Consider the following 27478-nt stretch of genomic DNA (forward strand, 5'->3'; position numbering starts at 1 on the left):
ACCCTTCTTGAGAAAGAGGATTTGCTTGGGAGATTTGTGACTTCAGTCAGGGCCTTGTATAGCTCTCTGATGAAAGAGTGAGAATATATGTGTCTCCGGAGAGTTACACCAGGAGGGGTTCTTTGCCCTAATCTTGTGATTGAAGATGTTACCACTCTCATGTCTCCATTTAAAACAATGCCCCACTTTCTGTTTTATTGACACTGACTTTTCTCTCCTTTGATGAAGTTTAGGTAAAAACACCAGTTAATTGCTTGGAAACCAAGTGGTATTGAGCAACATATATGATATTAACAATCAGGCACTTATTTGTTTATGCTCCGTTTTTCACTTTCACAAACAAAGCACATGGAAGTTGGTTGCTGTATTTCAGATGTTTGAGCATGTCAGGTATATTGACTGAAAAATCTGCTCTGCAGCTCACTGTCACCTAGTGATTGATATCAGCTGTAACAAGATAAAATGTTATGGCATCATAATTCTGTTTGATAGAAGGTAATCTTTGATCTTTTACTATCAACAGAAGATTATAATATATACTTAGTGCGATAAATAATACCCTTTCACTGATGTCAGAGAAAGAGCAAGTTAAATTGATATGGTTCCAATAGCTAGTATTTTATTTGCAATTTTTTGAAAGATTAAACACCTAATAAACAGTAAGACTAGATTCCTAAAATGCATTATTATTTAATTATTACTTCTGTTTGTTAATAATCATCAATTATGCTCTCTTTTGCATTGAACTAAAGGATGCATTTTAAAAACTGCTAAATGCATAGCCTTGAGGTAACTTTTTATTGGCGGGCATTATGGTACTGAGGTGCCAATTAGAGGCATTAATATGCCAAAATATTATGTAAATTAAAAAATCAGGAATTGAATATTTGATATGTGAAATACTCTAAATAGTATGAACAACCATCTTCCCTTTCCTTTAAAATATAGAGTCAAAATTCCTTGCTTAGCATGTAACAAATGCTTGATAGATGTTAGCTCTCAAAATTATTTTTTATCGTAATTAATTGCAGCTCTTAGCATATGCTATGATCTTTTTTTTTTTTTAACAAGTCTAAGATAGGAACTTTTTTAAAAAAATCTTTTAAATTTATTTATTTTTATTTTTGGCTGTGTTGGGTCTTCGTTTCTGTGTGAGGGCTTTCTCTAGTTGCGGCAAGCGAGGGCCACTCTTCATCACTGTGCGTGGGCCTCTCACTATCGTGGCCTCTCTTGTTGCGGAACACAGGCTCCAGACGTGCAGGCTCAGTAGTTGTGGCTCACAGGCCTAGTTGCTCCGTGGCATGTGGGATCTTCCCAGACCAGGGCTCGAACCCGTGTCCCCTGCATTAGCAGGCAGATTCTCAACCACTGCGCCACCAGGGAAGCCCTATGCTATGATCTTATGATCTACCTCAAATGTCCCTTGTCTGCCTAGAAAAATTCTCATCTTTCAAGATATAGTTCAATTGCCACTTCCTTTGAGAGGCTGGTCCAGAGTATCCTTTCTCTATGTCTCAGAAAGGATAGTTGTTCTTCCTCTCTGCTCCCTTAGTGTTTTGGCCATGTTTTTGTTATTACTGTTTTGCTGAGAGATGAGTTGAGTTGTTGCTTGTATGACATTCCATTTGAATGTGAGCTTCTAGAACCAGAGATTGGGTCTTGACCATCTTCGCCTTCAGTGTTCACTAGGTGCTCAGTAAATGTTTGTTGGTTGAGTTACTGAATATGATGAGAGGGTCACATAGTATGAAAAGCAAAAGGGCAGAAAAACAAAAAATGGGAAAAAATCGATTGACAAGAGAAAATGGTGGTAAAAAAGAAAACACAAAGTCTACTTCTGGTGTTAATCATTTCTATCCAGAACCTTACAGCTTTGTGTACATACAGCAGACCTCAGGCATTGCACTGATTTGAGAATTGCCTAGGCCTCTCACTTTTCCTTTCCTTGGGGTATTAGCCATAGAGCATTTAAAAAAAACCTTTTTCATCAAATCCTCTGATTTGATACTCACAATAGCCTTGGGAAATAGTCAATTCGGGTGTATCATCATCGCTTTTTTTAAAAACATCTTTATTGGAGTATAATTGCTTTACAACGGTGTGTTAGTTACTGCTTTATAACAAAGTGAATCAGTTATACATATACATATGTTCCCATATCTCTTCCCTCTTGCATCTCCCTCCCTCCCACCCTCCCTATCCCACCCCTCTAGGTGGTCACAAAGCACCGAGCTGATCTCCCTGTGCTATGCGGCTGCTTCCCACTAGCTATCTATTTTATGTTTGGTAGTGTATATATGTCCATGCCACTCTCTCACTTTGTCCCAAATTACCCTTCCCTCTCCCCGTATCCTGAAGTCCATTCTCTAGTAGGTCTGTGTCTTTATTCCCGTCTTGCCCCTAGGTTCTTCATGACCATTTTTTTTTTTTTTAGATTCCATATATATGTGTCAGCATACGGTATCTGTTTTTCTCTTTCTGACTTACTTCACTCTGTATGACAGACTCTAGGTCTATCCACCTCACTTCAAATAACTCAATTTTGTTTCTTTTTATGGCTGAGTAATATTCCATTGTATATATGTGCCACATCTTCTTTTTCCATTCATCTGTTGATGGACACTTAGGTTGCTTCCATGTCCTGGCTATTGCAAATAGAGCTGCAGTGAACATTGTGGTACATGACTTTTTGAATTATGGTTTTCCCAGGGTATATGCTCAGTAGTGGGATTGCTGGGTCGTATGGTAGTTCTGTTTTTAGTTTTTAAGGAACCTCCATACTGTTCTCCATAGCAGCTGTATCAATTTACATTCCCACCAACAGTGCAAGAGGGTTCCCTTTTCTCCACACCCTCTCCAGCATTTATTGTTTGTAGATTTTTTGATGACGGCCATTCTGACCGGTGTGAGATGATATCTCATTGTAGTTGTGATTTGCATTTCTCTAATGATTAATGATGTTGAGCATTCTTTCATGTGTTTGTTGGCAATCTGTATATCTTCTTTGGAGAAATGTCTATTTAGGTCTTCTGCCCATTTTTGGATTGGGTTGTTTGTTTTTTTGATGTTGAATCATCGCTTTTTTATAGAGCAGGAAACTACAGCTCAGAGAGGTTAGTGGTTTGTCCAGGGTTACACAGCTAAGAGACAGATTGTAGACTCAACTATGACTATCTGACTCCAGATAAAGTGCACTTTCACTGATGCCATAAGTGTTTCCTGAGGCTAATTACAAGTGTTTTGTCTATTTGAAAAATTTTTACATTCAAAGCACTAGATTCATGTTTAGTGGGCTATAAAATAAGTAGATTCAATGATTTCTACAGTTGACTTGAATTTGGCTAGTACACAATGTATCATTTTTGATTCTTGCTACATAAACGATATGAAAACATTAAGAAGAAATGAGAACTCTGAAAACCTGGTGCAGCATTTTCAGGTAAATATTTCTGTATTTCTGCAGATTCCTCTAGTGAGGATTTATTGCCATGGCGAAAGATTTTTAGAAATAATTTTGCTCTGAAATAGGGAAAAGTTTACAAAGTTCTGTAAGTTCATCTTTCGTGTTAGGTTTGTACATACAGGTCAGTACTATTCACCTGATCATATTGCATTTATTCAACTTGTAAAAGGAAACTATCTCCAAAAATAGCAGATTCCTTTAGACTTTTGGCAGAATCATTGTTCTCAAAGAGATAACAGATGTCATCTTCCTTTAGCAGGTGAGAATCTGGACTTTCTAGACAGTTATGAGCAGTATTCTGAAACCAAAGCTTCAGTTGATTTGGATCTACAATTGCTGTCAGCTATAGTAACTTAGAAGCATAAACTTTGTAGCTGAGGTGACAAAAGATTGCCTAATGAAATCTGTTTGTACAAGAAGAAATTGTGGTCTGGAGAGGTTAAGACGTTTATCCAATTTTACATGGGTAATCAATGGTGCAACCAGGACTTGAAGCCAGGTTACCTTATTTCTTTTCAACATTCTTTTCTCTGAAATATGCTGACTCCATCTTGGTGGATATATCAGTTGTCTATTGTTATGTAGCAAATCACTGCATATGATGGTGGCTTGGGGAAGCTGTGGCCATTGTTGTGGGCTGTGCTAGTGATTCTGTCACAATGATAAATTTGCATACCAATGGGGAAAAAAAACCTCTTTATCAATTTGTGTAAAGACCTCTTTTCTAATTGTCTGCTTGGTCACTATGTCACCAAGTGACATATGTATAGGACAAGGATATAAGTAAAATGTATGGTTGCTAAGTTTCAATTTCTGTTTCACCAAGGAAACGATTCAACATTAATTAGCCAGAACTACATATCAAATATGTTTATTCAAACATAAAATACCCCGAATTCTACCAGTCTGAAGCTATTAAAACCAATTTTAGGGAGAAGGACCATGGGTTTTCCCACGTCAGCTGTGGCATTTTACTCTCTTCTGGCAAAGCAGATATTTAGCATTAAAGGAGTCAAAAGTATCTTCTTTAGCTTATATTTCATTGCTTTCACAAATGAAAGTAAAGATGTAGGCTGGAATTTAAAGAAGCCAGATATTTAGGCAACAATTTTGAACTTCTTTGAATCTTTTCTGAAGAAGCATCTTCAGGAGAAGTAGGATCAGGAAAAACAAAACAAAACAAGACATGAAGTTATGACAACAATAAGGAACTTTAGAAACTAGAGTATGGCCAACTCTGTGGGAAGAGAGAGAAGTATCTCTAGAGGATTTGAGGAGGGCATTTTACAGCTGAAGTGCCAAAGTTCTTTGCTAGTTTCCCTGGCCCAGTCATTACTCTGAAAAATAGAATTCAAAACATGCTCCATTAGAAATAGAGGATGTACAGCCAGTTACGGATGATGAATCAAAAGAAAAGAGGCTAACTCATTTTGATACAGCCTGGCTTTCTTTGTGTCCAAAGGTTATAATTGCTCATAATATATATCAAACTTTTATTATTAATCTTCTGAAGAACTTTGTTGAGAATCAATAAAATATGCCACTTTTTTTTTCAGGAAAACTAAAAAAGCGAAAACCTCAGTATCCTGAAATAATCATTTTTTTGCTCCTCATTCTCTTGTTCAGAAATTTTAGCTGTGATCAGCTGGGTGGCTTTTCTGTGGGTCTCACTAGAGGTCACTCTTGTGAATGCAGTAATATGGAGGCTTAATGGACGAAATGATCTAAGATGGTCTCACATCTGGCTGCTGACAGGGCTCGCTCCTCTCTCTCTCTCTCTCTTTGTAGCCTATAACTATCAAGAAGTCTAGCTCAGGCTTCTTTTTATGGCATTTGGTTTCTAAAGAGGTGACTATGGAAGCTGGAAGGCCTCTTGAAGCATAGACTTGGAACTCCCATAACATAATGCCCATCACATTTTACTGGTTAAGGTGAGTCACAAGGCCCATAAGCAGGGAGAGGAATTGACTCTACCTTTTGCTGGAAGGAACAGAAGAGTCATACTGCAAAGAGGCATGTGCATAGAAACGAGAGGCATTTATGCACCATCCCGTTTTTTTTTGCAACCTGTGTTACTGGATATGCCAAAAGTTCTTAACCATTCTCTTTCATCTATATGTTATATAAAATAATACTTTAAGGTGCAGAGAATCTAATTTCTGTTTTATTTTTATTTTATTGAGAAGAACTTGTGTGGTTACATATCATAAAGACAACCGATTTCTGACTCTAATGGTGATACTGATATTTTAAAGTTTTTTTCCCTTACTACAAGTCAATGGAATAGGTTGACATTTTTATAGATATATATTTCTTATTTTTCTCAGGAAGAGGTTGAGGATAAAAATTGGTTCTCTAGTGAGTGTCTGTGTTTTGGTTTCTGTTAAATGATGATCTATAATTGATTTGTGTGCCAACTAGAACTGCCTCAGACTGTTTTCAGCTATTTTCTTCTCAATTCAATATGTAGCTTATTCACAGAGAGCATTACCAGCCCTTTCCCAGATAATCAATCATAAACTAAAGAGAAAAAGACTGTTTTTAATGGAATATTGAGAAAAGAGGAAGTGACTAAATAGTGTGGGCTTGGGGAGGGAGAAGTAGGGGAGAGTAATCTTAGTAACTGTAAAGCTGTTTTGTAATAGGTCCAACTTTCTAAGCATTCTTTTGTTATTTAACCTTATGTTGTTAGAGATGTCAGGGCAGAAAGCAATGTAGATGATTAGGGACAAACGTGGAAGCCTAATGTGTTTAGATGCTTAATAGACAAAAATGTTATTTAATCCTTATAACAATTCTATTAAATAGTACTATTATACCCATTTTACAAATTAGAAAACTGAGGATTTGAGGTTAGTAATTTATCCAAATTCGTACAGACATAAAATAACAAAGGTGAGATAAGAATACAGAGAAACTTGATTTCAAATCCTTATTTTGTTCTTCTGTTAAATACAAGCTTTTGACTAGGGGAATATTAACATGATTATCCCTAATTTTTCTGCAGTATCGTAAATAAAGGGTCATAATAACCAGGCATAATAAGCTACAATTGTTTAATAAACACAAAGAATACAGTGCACATTGTAACTGGTAATTGTTCTACTAGAAATACTTATCAATAAGTATTGTCTAAAGAAGCTCTGAAAATATCTTGCCCCTCCTTTCAGGGTGAATACAATTTGGCCAATTTATATCACTGTTTTAGAGTAACTTCTGGGAGGAATGTGGGTTGGTAATAAACATTAATGGACTGTCATTTTGTTATACTATATCTTTAATCCGGTCTTAAAAATATTAATTTAGAAGTCTTAGGTTCCATTGTGAGAAGGAACAAACTAACTCAGTAAGAATCAAATCCAAGGTGTATATTTTTTTCACATTACATCTCTGAAATCAGAATTTGTCTTACACCAGTAAGAAAGCATTTTATCATATTTTAACTGTTTAATGGTCCTTGATTCAAAATAATAAAGATGGAAACAAGCTCAAGTAGGTGGCTCACTATTTCTTCTCTTTTATAGATGAAGTATCTGAAACACAAAAATTTAACTAGCTTTTCCAGTGCCACAAAGGTAGACCCAGAATTTGAACTAAGGACGCATGAGCAGCAAGAAAGTCTGGGATAGCAAAATTAAGCCTGACTTTTGGAGTATAGGATGTAGGAAGTGCAGAAATTTGGAGAATAGAAAACTCACTATGTTTGATGTGTCATTGAAGAAAAATTTCCATACCTTATTCTTTATCCTTACCTTTATCTTTACAGCTAATTCACTCAGTGACATCACTGGCCCTCTCCTTTCTTCTTTTCTACTACTCCTTCTCCATCCTCCACCATTCAGCTTATTTTCCCTAGTAAAAAACTTCAGCCAGTCTCTAATCAAATCCTGTACTCCATTTCCATATTCCTTTTTTTCTGACTAGCAAAGCCAACAATGGATGACCTTATCTATGCACTTTCTCAAATACAGTGAAAACCACACATGGGCAGATTCATGGTCACCAACCTGAAATGGACTCTCGACATTTTTGAGAAATATACTCTTTTCATTTTTCAACACTCTCTCCCATTGTTCACATCAACTCTTTCAAATATCCTCTTCCTGCTTCATGTCTTCTCACCTCACATTTACTCTAAAATTCCTAATTTTATCTCCAGTTATAATCACCCAAAGTGTTATAACATTATGATAATAACAATGCTAAAAGATATAATATTCATTTATTTTAATGAAATCAAGAATAAAAGTTGGAGGCAATATAACATAGCAAATTGCAGAGGAGCCAGGCTTAGAGTAAAAGTTTCCTTGTTGCCAAAAATGATTTCCATTTCCTTATTATCTCAAAAAGTAGGGTACACGCACACAAACATACATGCAAATACACACAAGCACATATATATTTGACATTTTGTTATCTTGTGAATAGATGATACATTCACGTAGTTTGAAATTAAAATAATAAATCCTTCCTCATCTACCCCATTCCCTCCTACCCACTTTAGGTAGGCACTCTTCCAGTGTTTCTTTATGAAATAATATGCGAATTAAAACAAACATTTTTGTGCTTCCTTTTCTTATACAAAGGATAACATTATATATGTATATATACATATATGTTTTCATATATATGTACGTGTATATATATATATGCATATTCTTATTGCAATATTTTTGGAGAGAAAGAGGGTCCTCTTGGGAGGTACATATGCATATACATACACGTGTGTGTGTTCTGCACATTGAGTTTTTCACTTAAAATATGTTTTGGTGTTCTCTCCATGTCTCTATAAAGAGACTGTCATCCTTTCTGTTTGCTTGTTTGCTTTTTTAGTAGTTGCATAGCATGCTGTTGAATGTATGTACCATAGTTTATGTTTAACAGTTCTTTATTGAAGGACTCTTGGTCTGTATCCAATTTTATGTTACTACAAGTAATGTTGCAATGATATCCTAGTATATTTGCCATTGGGTTCATGTGAAAGGGTATCTGAGTCAGTTCCAGAAGTGGGTTAAAGAATAAAGCGTTAGTAATTTTGATGAATATTTTAAAATTACCCTCCAGAGGCATGTACCACTTTGTATTCCCACCAGCATTTTGTGAATGCCTGTTTTCCCATAAAGTTTGACAACAGAGTATATCATCATACTTCAGCATTTTTGTTAATATGATACGTAAGAAATTTTAATATGCTTAAGAACCGTTTGTGTTCCTATTACTGAGGTCTGTCTTTTCACACCGTCTGCTTAATTTCTTATTGTATTGCTGGTTTTTTTCTTCTCCATATCTTGAAGCCATTTATATTTATTAATGGATCAGTCCTTTGTTTCTGACATCAGTTGACATTTTTGTCCCCATTTTGTCCGTTGTTTTTGCATTTATTTCTGGTGCTTTTTAAAAAAATGTAATATAGCTTATTAATTTTTGTCTTGGTTTCTGGATTTTTTGAGTCAGAATTGGAGAAAACTTACTCCTCCAAGCTTATAAAGAAATTTGTTCATATTTTCTTCTAATAATTTTATGATCTTACATTTACATTTACATCTTTAATCCATTTAGAGATTTTCTGGTAAGGGTCAAAGTTGTCTTTTGATGCCTATCTATTTGTTATAGTACCACTTGTTAGAAATTTCGTTCTACCTCACTGATTTGAGATGCCACCTAATAATATGGCAAATTGACATTTCTTCTTTGGGTCTATATTTGTACTTTCTGTTGTTCTTGTTTCATTCATCTTTCTTTATTCATGTGCTAATATTTTACTGTTTTAGTTTCCTTAGAGCTGTGCTATCCAGTAGGGTAGCCACTAACCACATGTAGCTATTGAGCAGTTGAAATGTGGCTAATGTAAATGAGGTGTGCTGTAATTGAAAAATACACATTGGATTTTAAAGAATTAGTTTAAACAAGGAATTTAAAATACTCCCTTAATTTTATACTGATTATACATTGAAATAATATTTTGGATATATTGGTTTAAGTAAAATATACTTCAAAATTAATTTTACATGATTCTTTTTACTTTTTAAATCGTGGATACTAAACGTTTTTTAATTGTTTATGTGGCTATCATATTTCTATTCGACATCACTGATTTTGAGTATGTTTAGGCATGTTGAGTTTAATGTGGCAAAAAGACATTTAAGTGGAGTCTTAGGGAACACTGAAAAGGTTTAAGTTTGTGTAAGAAATCTGCTTTGCTCATAGAGAATTAAGAATTTTCTTGTCAGGCTCTCACTTACCTTCAAATCATCTGTATGTTGCTTCTGCTTTCTGGAATGCCCTTACGTATTACATATATCATATGTGTGTGTGTGTGTGTGTGTGTGCATGTGTGTGTATGTGTGCGTGTGTATGTTTAAACATCTCACCCTTACTCATTTATGACTCAGATATCACATTATCTCCTCTGCTGGGCTCACTATCCTAGCTATGCCTGAATAACTGTTTGTTTGTTTTTTTAATCTTTTCCCCAACTTAGTTCTAAGCTCCTTGAGGACAAGAGCATTGCCGTAGTCATATTTGTGAATCCACAGCCTAGGACAACACATGCATAGATTAAGCACTCTTTAGTGTTCGCAGAATGAGCTGGTAATGAGAATCTATGAGACTGGATGAGTTCTCTACAAGAGGAAATGCTAAGGGGAAAAGAGTGATTTTTAGGAGGCATCTGCAGGCAGATAAAGCTAAAGAAAGAGGAGTAATGAAAGCAACCTTGAACTAGACTCCAAAATGCAGGAAGATAGCCAGGAGCATTCTTTTTATAAAAGAAAGTGAAGTGTGTTTGAAGAGATGAGGCATGAGCAAACAATTTTTAGTTTGAATGGAAACTTAGTGATAAGAGGCCTTGAGAATTGTTTCATTCTTTAAAAAAGCAAGTAAAGAAGGAGAGGTTTGTAGTCTACTACACTCCTTTAATGAATATAAAAATTCCCCTACCTTGCCCAGTGTTAAATATATTAATTAAAAGATGCAATGTTGCTTAATCTCACTAGCATTTTTCATTCAGAATAAAATGCAAGTGATTCATGTGAAAATTTGTGAAAGGGAATATATTAATATTTTAAAAGAGTTAGAAAGGTCAAGTGAAATGATTTTTGTCTTCTAAATGAGGAAGACTCATGCACATTTGGAGACACAGAGAAGGAGCCCATAGAGAAGGAAAGATCCAAGATGCAAGAGAAAGAGAGGATGACCGTTCTCTTAAGATACCTCAGGAGGTGATAAGGGAGAGTATTGTGAGCCCAGGTAATGGGGATGGCTTTTGAGATGTAGAAAAACATTAGTTTTTTTTGGACCTCATTTACACGGGGTGTTTCATGGAGCAATGATGCTCAGGTAGTCTTTCATTATTATTTAAGCCCTTTCTACATTTTATCACCCTACTCTTTTCCATTATTATTTGAGAGACAAAATAAAGAAGATAGGTTTGGTGATATTTGGCCAGAGTCAGTTTTTGTCTAGGGTTTTTGTGTTTGTTGCCTGTATGTGTATTTCAAAAACTAAGTTCTGGGAAAGTAGCACTCTACTCAATTTTATTGGATTCATTTTGGAACATGTAAGCATACTGATTTCAAACTTGTTTAAATATTCGAATTTTTTGATTCTCTACCAGAGATTAATAACTCTAAAAAACATTTGCTGATTGGATTAAAAGTCTCTGTAGTTTATGCCTCTATTTCATAGAGTACAGAGCGAGATAGCACATTTGTCTGACAAATATATATTTATGTCAGATAATATCAGTTTTGTTATCACCATCTGCACTCTGCTATATTTTAACAACAATATGAACAGAGATATACATATAAAATTGTGGATTTACAACAGATATCATCACTAATTTCTAATTAACTACATGTTTTTTGCTAGTTTAGAAAACTTTAGAGTGTTAAGTTAAATAGCAACTGAAGCTCTATTTTATGTTCTCGGAAATATTACATTTTATAGAGGATTAATTTAAAGGATGAAGAAAATGATGCCAAATTAAAGCTAGTTTAAACGAAACCATGAAGGCAAAAAATCTGTTTTTGATATGAAAGGAAATGATTCTATAACATTGTGATTATTCATTGAAGATTTTTATAGTGCATGACCTGCAATTTAAGGTTGGTAATTTGTCAAGTAACTGCAAGTCAATATCTGCCGGACATTTTCTGTAACAATATGTGCAGTGAGATGGTGAGGTTATGTTTACATTATGATTTCAACATTTATTCTTTGCTTCAAAAATTAAAGGTTTTCATAAGATTATTATTATTCAGAAGAATATGTTATCTTAATATCAATATATTTATACCAGACCTAAGGATTTTGCTATTTTCTTAATATATGTCTCAAGGTATCACTTTATAATCGTTGAAATCAAATACAAAGGAGAAATTCTCTGATAATCCTTCTAGCCAAAAAATACTATTTTAATTTCATAATCATTTGTAATCCTAATCTAGATGTAAATTTTAACAATATATCAGAATTGCCCATGTTGCCACATACTCTTATGATGCTCATTTTAATGAATCCATAATAGTCAATCAAGTTAATATTTGTTTATTTAAACACTCCCTAATATTAGGACAATTAGATTGTTAACAATTCTGTCCACCATATATATTGTTGAAATACATTTCTTTGTAACCATCATTTTCTCTTTTTTTTTTAGCTTTGGATTCACAAGGCCTAGGTCTAAACTCAGACACTCCCATTTACTAACAGTGATTTTTGCCATTTAATTAACTTTACTAAGTTTTAGTATCTTTATCTGTAGAACGGTGTCACTATACATTACTTTACAAGGTTTCTTGGGAATTGAATTCTAAAAATATTGTATTCATTCCACTCATATTTAACGGACATATATTCTATGGCAGGGACTGTTCCAGATTCTGTGTATACTACACTGGAGAAAACAAAATCCCCTGCTAGCCTATTATATTGCTTACTTAGGGAAAACATACAATATTTTATATATATATACATATATATATATGTATATATGTATATATATATATGGTAATGATACATACTAAGGATAAAAATAAAGTAGTATAAAGGAGATAGAGAGTGCTGGGAATGGGAGTAACTTTCTTTTTTTTTTTTTAATAGATCTTTATTGGAGTATAACTGCTTCACAACACTGGGCTAGCCTCTGTCACACAACAAAGTGAATCAGCCACATGCACACATACATTCCCATATCCCCTCCCTCTTGAGCCTCCCTCCCAACCTCCCTATCCCACATCTCTAGGTGGTCACAAATCACCTAGCTGATCTCCCTGTGCTATGCAGCTGCTTCCCACTAGCTATCTATTTTACATTTGGTAGGGTATATATGTCAGTGCTACTCTCTCACTTCATCCCAGCTTACCCTTCCCCCTCCATGTCCTCAAGTCCATTCTCTACGTCTGGATCTTTATTCCTGTCCTGCCCCTAGGTTCATCAGAACCATTTTTTGTTTTTTAGATTACATATATATGTGTTAGCATATGGTATTTGTTTTTCTCTTTCTGACTTACTTCACTCTGTTTGACAGACTCTAGGTCCATCCACCTCGCTACAAATAGCTCAATTTCGTTTCTTTTTATGGCCGAGTAATATTCCACTGTATACATGTGCCACATCTTCTTTATCCATTCATCTGTCAGTGGACATTTAGGTTGCGTCTGTGTCCTGGCTATTGTAAATAGTGCTGCAGTGAACATTGTGGTACATGTCTCTTTTTGAATTATGGTTTTCTTAGGGTATATGCCCAGTAGTGGAATTGCTGGGTCACATGGTAGTTATATTTTTACTTTTTTAAGGAACCTCCATACTGTTCTCCATAGTGTTTGTATCAATTTACATTCCCACCAACAGTGCAAGAGGGTTCCCTTTTCACCACACCCTTTCCAGCATTTATTGTTTCTAGATTTTTTTGATAATGGCCATTCTGACTGGTGTGAGGTGATACCTCATTGTAGTTTTGATTTGCATTTCTCTAATAATTAGTGATGTTGAACATCTTTTCATGTGCCTCTTGGCCATCTGTATGTCTTCTTTGGAGAAATGTCTATTTAGGTCTTCTGCCCATTTTTAAATTGGATTGTTTGTTTTTTTGATATTGAGTTCCATGAGCAGTTCATATATTTTGGAGATTAATCCTTTGTCCATTGTTTCATTTGCAAATACTTTCTCCCATTCTGAGGGTTATCTTTTTGTCTTGTTTATGGTTTCCTTTGCTGTGCAAAAGGTTTTAAGTTTCATTAGGTCCCATTTGCTTATTTTTGTTTTTATTTTCATTACTCTAGGAGATGGGTCAAAAAAGATCTCTCTGTGGTTTATGTCAAAGAGTGTTTTTCCTATGTCTTCCTCTAAGAGTTTTTAGTGTCTGGTCTTACATTTAGGTCTTTAATTCATTTAGAGTTTCTTTTTGTTTATTGTGTTGGGGGTGTTGTAATTTCATTCTTTTACATGTAGCTGTTCAGTTTTCCCAGGACCACTTATTGAAGAGGCTGTCTTTTCTCCATTGAATATTCTTGCCTCCTTTGTCGTAAATTAGGTGGCCATGTGTGCGTGGGTTTATCTCTGGGCTTTCTATCCTGTACCATTGATCTATATTTCTGTTTTTGTGCCAGTACCATACTATCTTGATTACTGTAGCTTTGTAGTACAGTTTGAAGTTGGGGAGCCTGATTCCTCCAGCTCCGTTTTTCTTTCTCAAGATTGCTTTGGCTATTTGGAGTCTTTTGTGATTCCAAACAAAGTGAAAAATTTTTTGTTCTAATTCTGTGAAAAATGCCATTGGTAATTTGATAGGGATTGCATTGAATCTGTAGATTGCTTTGGGTAGTATAGTCATTTTCACAATATTGATTCTTCCAACCCAAGAAGATGGTATATCTCTCCATCTGTTTATGTCATCTTTCATCAGTGTTTTATAGCTTTCTGAGTACAGGTCTTTTGCCTTCTTAGGTAGGTTTATTGCTAGGTATTTTATTCTTTTTGTTGTGATGGTAAATGGGATTGTTTCCTTAATTTCTCTTTCTGATTTTTTGTTGTTAGTGTATAGGAATGCCAGAGATTTCTGTGCATTAATTTTGTATCCTGCAACCTTGCCAAATTCATTGATTAGCTCTAGTAGTTTTCTGGTGGCATCTTTAGGATTTTCTGTGTATAATATCATGTCGTCAGCAAACAGTGACAGGTTCACTTTTTCTTCTCCAATTTGTATTCCTTTTATTTCTTTTTCTTCTCTGATTGCTGTGGCTAGGATTTCCAAAACTATGTTGAATAAGAGTGGTGAGAGTGGGCATCCTTGTCTTCTTCCTGATCTTAGTGGAAATGGTTTCAGTTTTTCACCATTGAATATGATGTTTGCTGTGGGTTTGTCATATATGGCCTTTATTATGTTGAGGTAGTTTCCCTTTAAGCTCACTTTCTGGAGAGTTTGTATCATAAATGTGAGTTGAATTCTGTCAAAAGCTTTTCCTGCATCTATTGAGAGGATCATATGGTTTTTATTCTTCAATTTTTTAATATGGTGGGTCACATTGATTGGTTTACGTATATTGAAGAATCCTTGCATCCCTGGGATAAATCCCACTTGATCATGGTGTATGATCCTTTTAATGTGTTATTGGATTCTGTTTGCTAGTATTTTGTTGAGGATTTTTGCATCCATGTTCATCAGTGATACTGGTTTATAATTTTCTTTTTTTGTGATATATTCTGCTTTTGGTATCAGGGTGATGGTGGCTTGGTAGAATGAATTTGGGAGTGTTTCTCCCTCTGCAATTCTTTTGGAAGAGTTTGAGAAGGATCGGTGTTAGTTCTTCTCTAAATGTTTGATAGAATTCACATGTGAAGCCATCTGGTCCTGGACTTTCATTTGTTGGAAGATTTTTAATTGCAGTTTCAATTTCAGGGCTTGTGATTGGTCTGTTTTTATTTTCTAATTCTTCCTGGTTCAGTCTTAGAAAATTGTACCTTTCCAGGAATTTGTCCATTTGTTTGTGGTTGTGCATTTTATTGGCAATAGGTGTTTGTAAGTAGTCTCATAATCCTTTGTATTTCTGCAGTGTCAGTTGTGATTTCTCCTCTTTCATTTCTAGTTTTATTGATTTGCGTCCTCTCCCTTTTTTTCTTGATGAGTCTGTCTAAGGGTTTATCAATTTTGTTTATCTTCTCAGTGAACCAGCTTTTAGTTTTATTGATCTTTGCTATTGTTTTCTTCGTTTCTATTTCTTTTATTTCTGCTCTGATCTTTATGATTTCTTTCCTTCAATGACTTTGGGTTTTCTTTGTTCTTCTTTCTCTAGTTTCTTTAGGTGTAGGGTTAGATTGTTTATTTGACATTTTTCTTGTTTCTTGAGGTGAGATTGAATTGCTATAAACTTCCCTCTTAGAACTGCTTTTGCTGCATCCCATAGGTTTTGGGTCATTGTGTTTTCGTTGTCATTTGTTTCTATGTATTTTTAAATTTCTCCTTTGATTTCTTCAGTGATTGCTTGGATATTTAGTAGCACACTGTTTAGCCTCCATGTATTTGTGTTTTTTACAGTTTTTTTTTCCTGTAACTGATTTCCAGTCTCATAGCATTGTGGTCAGAAAAGATGCTTGATACAATTTCAATTTTCTTAACTTTTCCAAGGCTTGATTTGTGACCCAAGATGTGATCTCTTCTGGAGAATGTTCCATGTGCACTTAAGAAGAAAGTGTATTCTGCCACTTTCGGATGGAATGTTCTATAAATATCAATTAAATCTCTCCGGTCTATTGTGTCATTTAAAGCTTGTGTTTCCTTATTTATTTTCTGTTTGGATGATCTGTCCATTGGTGTAATTGGGGTGTTAAAGTCCCCCATTGTTACTGTGTTACTGTCAATTTCCCCTTTTATGGCTGTTAGCATTTTCCTTATATATTGAGGTGCACCTATGTTGGGTGCATATATATTTACAATTGTTATGTCTTCTTCTTGGATTGATCCCTTGATCATTATGTATTGTCCTTCCTTATCTCTTGTAACAGTCTTTCTCTTAAAGTCTATTTTATCTGATATGAGTTTTGCTACTCCAGCTTTCTTTTGATTTCCACTTGCATGGAATATCTTTTTCATCCCTTCACTTTCAGTCTGTATTTGTCCCTAGGTCTGAAATGGGTCTCTTGTAGACAGCATATATATGGGTCTTCCTTTTGTATCCATTCAGCCAGTCTGTGTCTTTTGGTTGGAGCACTTAATCCATTCACATTTAAGGTAATTATCGATTATATATGATCCTATTACCATTTTCTTAATTGTTTTGCATTTGTTTTTGTGGGTGTTTTTCTTCTCTTATGTTTCCCACCCTGAGAAGTTTCTTTAGCATTTGTTGTAAAGCTGGTTGGGTGGTGCTGAATTCTCGTAGCTTTTGTTTGTCTGTAAAGCTTTTGATTTCTCCATCGAATCTGAATGAGATTCTTGCTGGGTAGAGTAATCTTCATTGTAGTTTTTTTCTCTTTCATCACTTTAAGTATATCCTGCCACTCCCTTCTGGCCTTCAGAGTTTCTGCTGAAAAGTCAGCTGATAACCTTATGGGGTTTCCTTTGTATGTTATTTGTTGTTTTTCCCTTGCTGCTTTTAACATTTTTTCTTTGAATTTAATTTTTGTTAGTTTGATTAATATGGGTCTTGGTGTGTTTCTCCTAGGGTTTTTCCCATATGGGATTCTTTGTGCTTCCTGGACTTGGGTGACTATTTCCTCTCCCATGTGAGGGAAGTTTTCGACTATAATCTCTTCAAATATTTTCTCAGACCCTTTCTTTTTCTCTTCTTCTTCTGAGACCCCTATAATTCAAATGTTGGTGCATTTAGTGTTGTCCCAGAGGTCTCGGAGACTGTTCTCAATTCTTTTCATTCTTTTTTCTTTATTCTGCTCCTCGGCAGGTATTTCCACCATTCTGTCTTCCAGCTCACTTATTATTTCTTCTGCCTCAGTTATTCTGTTACTGATTCTTTCTAGTGTATTTTTCATTTCAGTTATTGTGTTGTTCATCTCTGTTTGTTTGTTCTTTAGTTCTTCTAGATCTTTGTTAAACATTTCTTGTATTTTCTCAATCCGTGCCTCCATTCTATTTCCGAGATTCTGGATCATCTATACTATCATTACTCTGAATTCTTTTTCGGGTAGATTGCCTATTTCTTCTTCATTTATTTGGTCTCCTTGGTTTTTATGTTGCTTCTTCATCTGTGATATATTTTTTTGCTGCTTTTTTTTTTTTTTGATGAGTGGAATTGTGTTCCTGTCTTTCTGGTTGTTTGGCCTGAGGCTTTCATCACTGGAGTTTGTAGGCTGTTGGGTAGAGCTGGGTCTTGGTGCCAAGATGAGGACCTCTGGGAGACCTCACTCTGATGAATATTCCCTGGGGTCTGAGGTTCTCTGTTAGTCCAGTTGTTTGGACTCGGAGCTCCCACCACAGGAGCTTCAGCCTTACCCCTGGCTTGTGAACCAAGACCCCACATAGTGTATGGAGTGGCAAAAAAAAAAAAAAATAAGGGAGAAAAATAACAAAGTAAAAAATAAAATTAGAGTAGGAAACTAACAGATATGTTAGAAAAAATATAAAAATAAAAATATAGATGAAACAACAACCAGAAGGTAAAACAGATCCACAACAGTAAAAAAGAGGAGAAAAAAAAAAATGTGGAAAAGTCCTTGGCTGTGGAGGGCGGGGCCTAGCAGGGGCTAGGTTTGGGTGGTGGGTGGGGCCTATGCTTAGGACCCACAGGGCTGGAAAAGGCCCTGGGGGGTGTGGGGGTGGTGCTTAGGCTCAATGGAACAGAGTGGGCCCACACATGCCCCCCACCTCTGGTCTTAGAGGGCGGGGGACCCCACCTGGGAGCCAGCAGGCTTCCTGGGCTTGAGTGGGTAGGGCAGACGCCCTCTGCACCTCTTCTGCTCCTCCGGTCCTGGAGGGCCCCTCCTGCCTGCCTCTCCTGTTCTCCTCCCAGCCTTCCTCCTATGGCCCCAGGACCCACACGGCCCAGAGGGGCCCCCTGAGGGCGTAGGACCTGGCCCAAGAGCTGGGCAGACTTCTCTGGCCGATTGGGCAGGGGATACTCTGGGCGTGCTCCACCTGGATCCCAGCCCCCAATGGTCCCTCCAGGCGTGGGAACCCCTCCCCCACAGCCACCCCTCAGGGGCACTGGTCCTGTCCGGCCTCCCCCCACAGTCCCCCCACGTCCTACCAGTTCGTTTGTGGGTTCCTCCCATCATCTAGGGTGTCAAGATCCCACACCAGTGTCCTGCAGGTGCCCCAGTTGTGGGGAGACATGAACTCCACGTCTTCTCACGCCGCCATCTTGACTCCACCCCTCCCAGAGTAATTATTTCTATAGAGTGGTATCTCAGAGTCTCAGATAAGATAATATTTGGGCAGAGAACTGCAGAAAGTAATGGAGCAAGTGACCTGACCATCTGTGTGGCTGGAGTTGTGAGTGAATGAGAATATTAAAGACAGAGAAAACAGCAAGTTAAAAGCTCCTGAGCTTGCATTTGTGGAGCAGGAAATAAAAAGGCCAATGAGGCAGAAGCAAAGTGAGTGAGAAGGAGTAGGAGATACAGTCAGAGATGAACGAGGATGGTGGAGGGTGTTGCCCATGATTTAGAGCCTTGTAGGCCATGGGAAGGATTTGGCTTCTCTGAGTATGATGGGAATTGTTGCAAGAATTTGAGCAGAGAGGAGACACAACTGGATTTAAGGTTTAATAGATTCATTTTGGCTGCTATGCTGAAAATATATTCTAGGTTGGCAGTGGTAGAAGGAGAAAGACTGTTCAATAGGCTACTGTAAAAACCAGGCTGGAAATGGTAGTAGCTTAAGATAAGGTCATACAAAGAAGTGAAGAGAAATAGTTGCTTTCTGGATTTATTTAAAAAATATGTCCAAAAGGAGTTGATGACAGATAGTGTGTAGGGTATTTGAGACAGAAAGAAGTTGAGGGTGATCTCAATAGTTTTTTTTCTAAGCAGTTGAAAGAATGGCATTGTCATTTCATGATATGTGGAAAGTTTAGGTGTGGAAGGAAAATCAGAAATTGATTTTGGACACATTATATTTGAAATATGTATTATACTGTTCTGAGGTATTCAGTAGACTGTTGGATGCATTAGTCTAGATTTCAAGAGGAAGGTCCTAGCTAGATTATTAAACTTGAAAGTGGCCAATATTTAGATGGTTTTCTTATCTATAAACCTGAATGCTCAGCTAGAGATTAGTAAGGTTAGGGAGGAAAATGATTTGGAAGGCTGAGCCACTAGTCAATGCCAACATTTAGAGGTCGGGCCATAGAAATCAGCAAAGGAGAGAGAGAATCATTAGTCAATGACCGAGGAGGAAAATCAAGAGAGAACTGTCTTCTGAAAGCCTAGTGAAGAATGTTTTTCAGTAAGGATGGAGTGACATAGTAAGAGCAATGCAAAATAAAACTACTATTTCTCATCAGTTGTATTGGATGGTGACTTAGTAATATCTATAAAAATTACAAATGCATGTATCTTTCAACCCAGTACTCCCATTTTCAGGAACTTAAACTATATATATAACAGAGTAATGTGGAATTATGTATGAATAATAAAGTATGAATACTGAGTATTCAAGGAAACATTTTATGTTATAGCAAAAGATTCATCTATAATAGGCTGGCTGTGAAACGTACAGTACATCTCCATGATGGAATATTATGCAGTTCTAGAAAAGAATGAGGAGAAGTTCTCTATGTAACTAGTATGAAAAGATTCCATGTTATATTATCAATATTAAGTAAAAGTATATATAGCATACTACCTTATCTATAGTAAAGGGAGGAAGAAATAAAACCCACAGTTGTTGTATGTGCATAAACATTGGAAATGTATACAAGAAAATAGTAAAAGTGTTTACTATATGGTGGGCAGATATGGAAGCATATGGATAGGAATGGGGATGGGAGTGAGTGTTGTAAATATATACTAAATAAAAATCATTTTGATAGAGACTTCCCTGGTGGTCCAGCAGTTAAGACTCTTCACTCCCAATGCAGGGGGCCCGGGTTCGATCCCTGGTCAGGGAACTAGGTCCTGCATGCCGCAACTAAGTGCCCTCATGACGCAACTAGAAGATTCCCGCATACGACAACTAAAGATCCCGCACGCTGCAACGAAGACCTAGTGCAGCCAAATAAAAAAATAAATAAATAATTTTTTTAAACAAATGATTTTGATATTTGAATCACATATTTTTAAAAGAGAGGAGAAGGAGAGAGAGATCAGCTTTTTCAATGCTGCTAATAGGTTGCTGAGGTAAGCTCTGAAATAAATTGACCATCATATTTGGTAAAGGAGACACGTCAATAAAGAAAATACCTTCTAGAAGTTGTGTTGAAAAGGGGAAGCGAGATATGGAATGTTAGCTAGAAGGGGATATGAGGAAAGAATGTTATTAGGTTTATCTAGTGATGAGAGTAATAGATCTGAAAGGAAAATATTGATGATGCTGAGAGAGAGAGAGAGAGAGAATTGTTGGCGTGGGTAAAAGACCTACCAGTGATGGCATTCCTTTTGAATTTTCATTTTCATGCTTCAGACTAATATCAAGCTATCCTCTCAACAGAAATGTTTTATCACCTTCCTTCCTTTCCTTACATCTCTGCCCCTTTAAATTGTTTCCCCGTTTGCCACTGCAGAAGAACAAATAGATTAGATTAGAATTTTTAGAGATCTAAAATACCCACTTTATGTGGATATCTAATTTAATCCTCAGAACCATCCTGTGAACTTCATATTGCTATTCGCATTTTACAGAGAAGGAAATTGATATTCAGGTTAACTTGCCCATGTTTGTACAGTAGATAGTAGCACATTCTAGATTCAAATGTCAGCTCTTTATGAATCTAGAGGGTTTTTGTTTTGTTTATTGTTTTTCCATGTTGTAATGACTTCCATGGATATTCTGAAAAGGCTTCAAAGAACCAACGTGTTACTACAAGCAATAATAAAATTTTCTTCTACTTGTTCATTCAACAAATAGTTATTGAGCACCTATCTTGCATTAGGCACTTAACTAGGTATGGAAATAAAGGGATAAATGGGATGGATATGAATTCTGGCCTCATGATGCCTGTAATCTTTTGAAGAAAAGAGATTTAGCAAATCATTATGATTACAAGAGGTGTTACAATAGCAAAAGGCTGTCTGTGAGTAGAAACAAAGTTCTATACTGAGAGAATGAGCTATAATAAAAAAGCTGTGGGCTATAAATAAAATAATAGGATAAACTTTTATTTTTATTCATTCACATGTTATTTGGTCAATATAATTATAAATAATAATAGTAAACTGCTATTGAAGAGAATGTCAAGAATCACAGAATAAAATATCCTTTAAGTGTCTTATATATTAGGGCTTAAAAAAATAAATATTTTATGATACTAAATATGTAATAAAAGCAGTTTACCTTTTTCTTAATTTAACTCTTATTCTTAAATAAACTCACTCACAGTTTTAGAAAACTTGAAAATGAAACTCAAACGTCTGTAAGTTTTTCTTTGGTGATCTCTTAAGGGTTTCATGAAAGAATTATAAATATTATCTTTCATCTTTGAAACCATGTTCTTTGGTCCTCTAGAGGAAACGGTGTGGGAATAAATAATACATTTGTAAACCCAGGATAGAATATAATCTTGACTTTATTGATAAGAATTGACATACACAAAATAGCTAATAAAGTACAAATCACAGTGCCAATGTGCAGGAGGAATGGGGAGAGACATAAGACTAAGGGAGACACAATAAAAAAGAAAAGTACATGATATAACTCCCTCAATATTTTAAAACAGATGTCATCACATGCAGAAAGTTATCAGCATTTTTATGTTTCTGATTCTGTACTTTGTTTCAAAGTCATGAGAACTATAAAGAGTAACAGTGTTTACCTTTTATGAATTTATCTTTCTAAAGATATGATGCACAATAACCAAATTTTCTTCCTTTACATTTTCATCAAAAGCTGGAAGAATATTTTCTGAATTAGCCTTGAGATGGATGCTATTGTGCAGTTTCACTAAAACACCCAGATACTTTGATATTAGGTGCACATCTGTTAGTTCAAGAAGAGCAAGAGAAAGCTTTGGGTGTTGTCCATGTATGGAAAGTAGTTATAACTTCCTTCATTCACTTTCTCCCGCCTTCCAATATGGCATTTAGTAGCTTGAACATTCTTCAGTGGTTCCTTTTCATTTCTGGGTAGAGGATCCACCCATGAAAATGTACAATATACGTCAATATCTGATTCCTGCCGTCTCCCAAACTTACTTATCTCGTGTGCTCATTACTTTCTAAATGCTCTCCCATGCCCAGAAGTCCCATGCTGTTTCTCACTGTTATACATTCATGCAATACTTAAAGTGCTATCCTGCCTGCTCTTTGCCTGATGAACCCTTACTCACTTGTCAAGACTCAGATCAAATGGTCACCTCTTCTGGGATGGCTTCCCTCACCTCTCCAAGTGGAGTTAATCACCTCTGCTTTTCTGTTCCCATCTTGTATTTCTTTGGTCTTTGGTAGTGATTTACTTGTTTAATAGCTCCATTTCCAGATTGGTAGTTCTGGGAAGGCAGGTTCCAGTCATCTTAGTATCACTGTCCAGAGCCTGCTTTATATTTGTTGTTTAAAATATATATGTTTAATAAGTCTTTTGAGGGCACAGTGGGTGGAGGTGAATATCAGAGAAGAAAATGTAGGCTCCTAGGGCTGCTAGCTTTGAACCTGTCTCATGGGGATTTGCGGCTACTGGTGGGTGGGGGAAAGCGTCAGATCATGCAGATGAGCTGGGAAAAAAAGGGCAACTGGAGTTGGACAAATTTTGAAAGAATTGCAGTTTATATATTTCCAGCATTTATTTCTAAAGGGCACTGCTTCAAGAGTGTTTCATTGGAGTGTGGTTTTAATAAAGTCTAGAGCCATTTGCTTGTCCTCAAGATGTTCCTTGTAACTCTAAGGCTATATCTAAATTAAAGCTAATGACCAAACAGATTTTTTTCTCTGTTAATGTCTAGCAGGAAAGAACCATTAGAAAATTTGTGAATTAGAGTCTGTTTATTGAGAAGAATCATCATGTATTCCCTTAAGCAATTTCCTGTCTTAAAAGTAAGTATAACTGATATGTTCAGTGAGCAAGACTCATGGAATGTAATCAAAAGCAACTTTATTTTGTCTCCCACTATTCTAATAAAACTTATTCAGTGGGGAGAAGTTCCTCCTCTGACCCTGGATAAAAAGTCTTGCAGTCCAAAGATTTTCTATTCACTCCTAAGTAATAAAAAGCCCTGCAGCCACTTTAAGTCACAAACACATTCTCCTTGAATAATTAGAAATCCCTAGGGCCTCCTGTAATAATCAGAGCTTCAAACTTTATTCACGGTTAGAGGGATGCCTTGTCCTCACAAGGGCTGGTTGCAGACCAGCACTTCGACTTGCAGACCAGCACTTCGACTTCTTTCTTACCTCCTTCTCCCTCACTAATGGTAATATTTGATGCTGCTAGAGTTGAAGTTCTGGAAGGAAGGGTCAGAAAGAGGCCAAGAAGGTCTTATTTGGCTGACACTGCCCTAAGGTGGCATTGGGGGTTTCAATCTGGTTCCTCCTCTCATGGGCTCTTTGTTAGGTTCTTCAGAGAACCCCACTGGGAGCCTCTCACCATGCCTCCTAAAGTGTGGATAATTTGGGACTAGATGATGCATTCTCTTCTGCACTCAAAAACCCTTCATGGGTCTACCACAGTTGGGGTTACCTTGCCCCTCCAGACAGTCCTTTTCAGCCATATTTTCACAGGCTCCAAGCTGGCTCTTGCTCACCTGGACCACAGTTATGAATCCTTGCCCTCATAAACAGTAGAATGGAGTCACACTGGTGTAGCCCATATTGATCTCTTTCACTGCTTGCCACCTCAGATTGATAGCAGAGCCTCTTTCCTTTAGATTCCTAAGGGATATATCGGATAACTATCCACCGTGCCTCCTAAACTCCTGCTGATACATACCAGAGCACACATTTTAGCCCTTCTCTTCATGCTTAAGAGAAAGGGAATGCATCTCCTACCCCCAATCCCCCTCAGCACACTGAGGCCTGTCTCCAAAGAATGACCCTCCTCATAAATCTTATTTCAGTCTTCAAAAACATTACCATTTTACATCCTTGGTGGGAGTAAAGGGTTTTCAAGAGTCTTGTAACTACTTTTCAAAGATTCCTTTTTAAAGTCTGCGTATAGCCTGGCAGTTTCTTTGGAATACATCCCTTAGGGTATCTTGGTGTCTAAGATGAAACTTCCAAATTAAAGTCCTGTTACTCAAATAAATATTCACAAAACAGTAATAAGTAGACATTTGAATGTATTAGTCTTCACTGATAGGCATTATTGACTTGTACATATGAATTTAGGGTTAGTGATCTGTAGAGAGGCCCCTAAGTTACAAATAAATTAATTGTTCTTTATGCCCTTGATGTAGATCTTATCTTTTTTTTTTTTATATAGTCAGTTTTTGGGTTTTTTTTTTTAATTTTATTTACTTATTTATTTATTTTTGGCTGTGTTGGGTCTTCGTTTCTGCGCGAGGGCCCTCTCCAGCTGCGGCGAGCGAGGGCCACTCTTCATCGCGATGCGCGGGCCTCCCACCGTCGTGGCCTCTCCTGTTGCGGAGCACAGGCTCCAGACACGCAGGCTCAGCAGTTGTGGCTCATGGGCCCAGCTGCTCCGCGGCACGTGGGACCCTCCCAGACCAGGGCTCGAACCCGTGTCCCCCGCATTGGCAGGCAGATTCTCAACCACTGCGCCACCAGGGAAGCCCTAGATCTTATCTTGATACCCTCACAGGCCTAGTGAGTGAAGAAATGAACAAGAGAATCTTTTTAATTGTTCTTCAAAAATTCTGTAGCTAGCAAATCGAGTGGATTCCAAAATACAACATATGTGTTATTTGGATTGGTAAGCCATTTTCTCATAGAAAGAACATGGTAAGTAGTTCAAGATAAGTGTCTGATGAATGAATTAAACAATGATCAAGTATCTAGGCTATCTCTAAGGAATTCAGTTATGTCCCTAAAAGTACTAGCCTGTAATCTGAATGCTAAGAACAGAGTGACATATGGTTTTGGTAGAAGAAGAAGAGTTTTTTTTCCCTCTCTTAGACTGAGTTGGACAAAGTGTTTAGCCAGTTTGGCTTTGGTATACTTTAACCTCCTTTTTTTTTGGATACCTTTCTCCTGTCTCCTTGTGCTCAGGCACCTATTTACCCAGTATACTAATAGTTTTCTAAATCCCAAGCCCAGCCTTCTTTTCAGAGTTTTCTACATTCCTAATTCACCTCCCCTTTTCATTAACACAGTTCACATCAGCACCACTCACTGATCTAAGTTGGACATAGCAGAAAGTGTTATGATTGAATTAATTCACACTAATGTTTAGATGGCTGGAAATAGTTTAAATAGTTTATCCATGCCAGAAATCCAATATTTGCATCTCAAAAAAGAGGTTTATCAATCCAAATTAATTTAATCTGTGAAGGAATGAGTATCTTGCATAGGGCCTGGGATATGTTAAGCTTTCAATATTATTTGTTGAATGAATGAATGAATGTTGGGCTTTCAGGCAGTATAAAAAAATGAAGTGAACATTTTGTGCAATTTAGGGAAGATATTTTTAGGTAGGGGTGGCATCTTTTTAGAGTTACCAGCTCTACCTTCAGGGTCAGCTCCTTAGACTGTTTTGCTTTTCAAAGTTCTAAAGGTAAAACCCATAGAGTATTTAAAAATCTAAACATTTTTACAACTCACACATGGAAGTAGAAAACAAAGGCAGTGGGAGATTGGGGAGTTGGGATTGGGTCAGGAATTGTAATGGCAAAGGTATTTGTTAGTCCAGATTTGTAAAATTGAGGGACTCTGAACTGAAATACAATATGAGTAGAGTGTAAAAATTAGATTTGACTTCATGTTTATTTAGCTTTTTTGGTGTAAATTATCTGTATCCTTTTATCAAGACTATGTAACATGAGCTCCTTGGTTTCTTTCACAGCTATTTTGCTTCTCTAAATAAACCAAACTGTGACAGAGACTGGGCTCAATGAGGGAAAGGGAGGAAAAAAAAAAAAGGAAAGAAATTTGCCTTGTGTCCCAGCAGTGTCAGTCAGTATATGAAGAGGAGGCTGATGAACTTGCTTGAGCTACACCTTAGGTTGTGAGTCAGGGCTGGTGCCTTTGAACTGCTTTACTCTGCGCAGACGCTAGGTAATCTGGACTGAAAAACAATGAAAAAGGCAATATTGAATAACATATACTAATAAAGTACCTGAAGTTACTATATATTCAATGCCAGGTAAAATAACCCTTCACTACCATAAAGAGCAGTGGGTATACCTAAACTTTTCCAAATAAATACTAATGTAAAACATCAGGAGGAAAAATGGCCCCACAAACTAAATATATGTTTCACATTAGTAAAATAATGCTATGGGTTTAAAAAAAGGGGGGCGGGGAGGAGGAATCACCAGTATGCAAATGATTAGAAGCTAATTGGATTTCCCAGAGGAGTAGAGTTGAGAACCCACTGGTTGTTTAAAGAGCAATGAATTCTGAGCTCTTACAACTGCATGTTGAAGAAGATCCTCCATGCACTTACAGAGGTCATGGTGCCTTTTAATGCAACTATAGGAATACTGCTAAAAACACTGCACAGATAGTAATCTTTAAGCCTCAGATGAGCCACAGTCAGCTTTGCAATGCTGCCTGCAGAAAGAAAGATCTCATTTGTGAAAATAACCACTCTGTTTTCATATTGCCAGACATCTGCTCCTGGCTAAGAACAACATGAAAGGGAATTTTTTCTGGTAGGGCTCTGTCCTTCTGCAAAGGAAGACATTCTTTTGAAATAATTGACCATCTCGACAGAATGGCCTATATTCGTATCTGCAAATTAATCTAATCAGGGCCTCCCCCTTGGGTTAAAATTGACACTCAACTCTCGTGGAT

This window comes from Balaenoptera acutorostrata, chromosome 1 (assembly GCF_949987535.1).
Source record: "Balaenoptera acutorostrata chromosome 1, mBalAcu1.1, whole genome shotgun sequence".
In the NCBI taxonomy this organism is placed as follows: Eukaryota; Metazoa; Chordata; class Mammalia; order Artiodactyla; family Balaenopteridae; genus Balaenoptera; species Balaenoptera acutorostrata.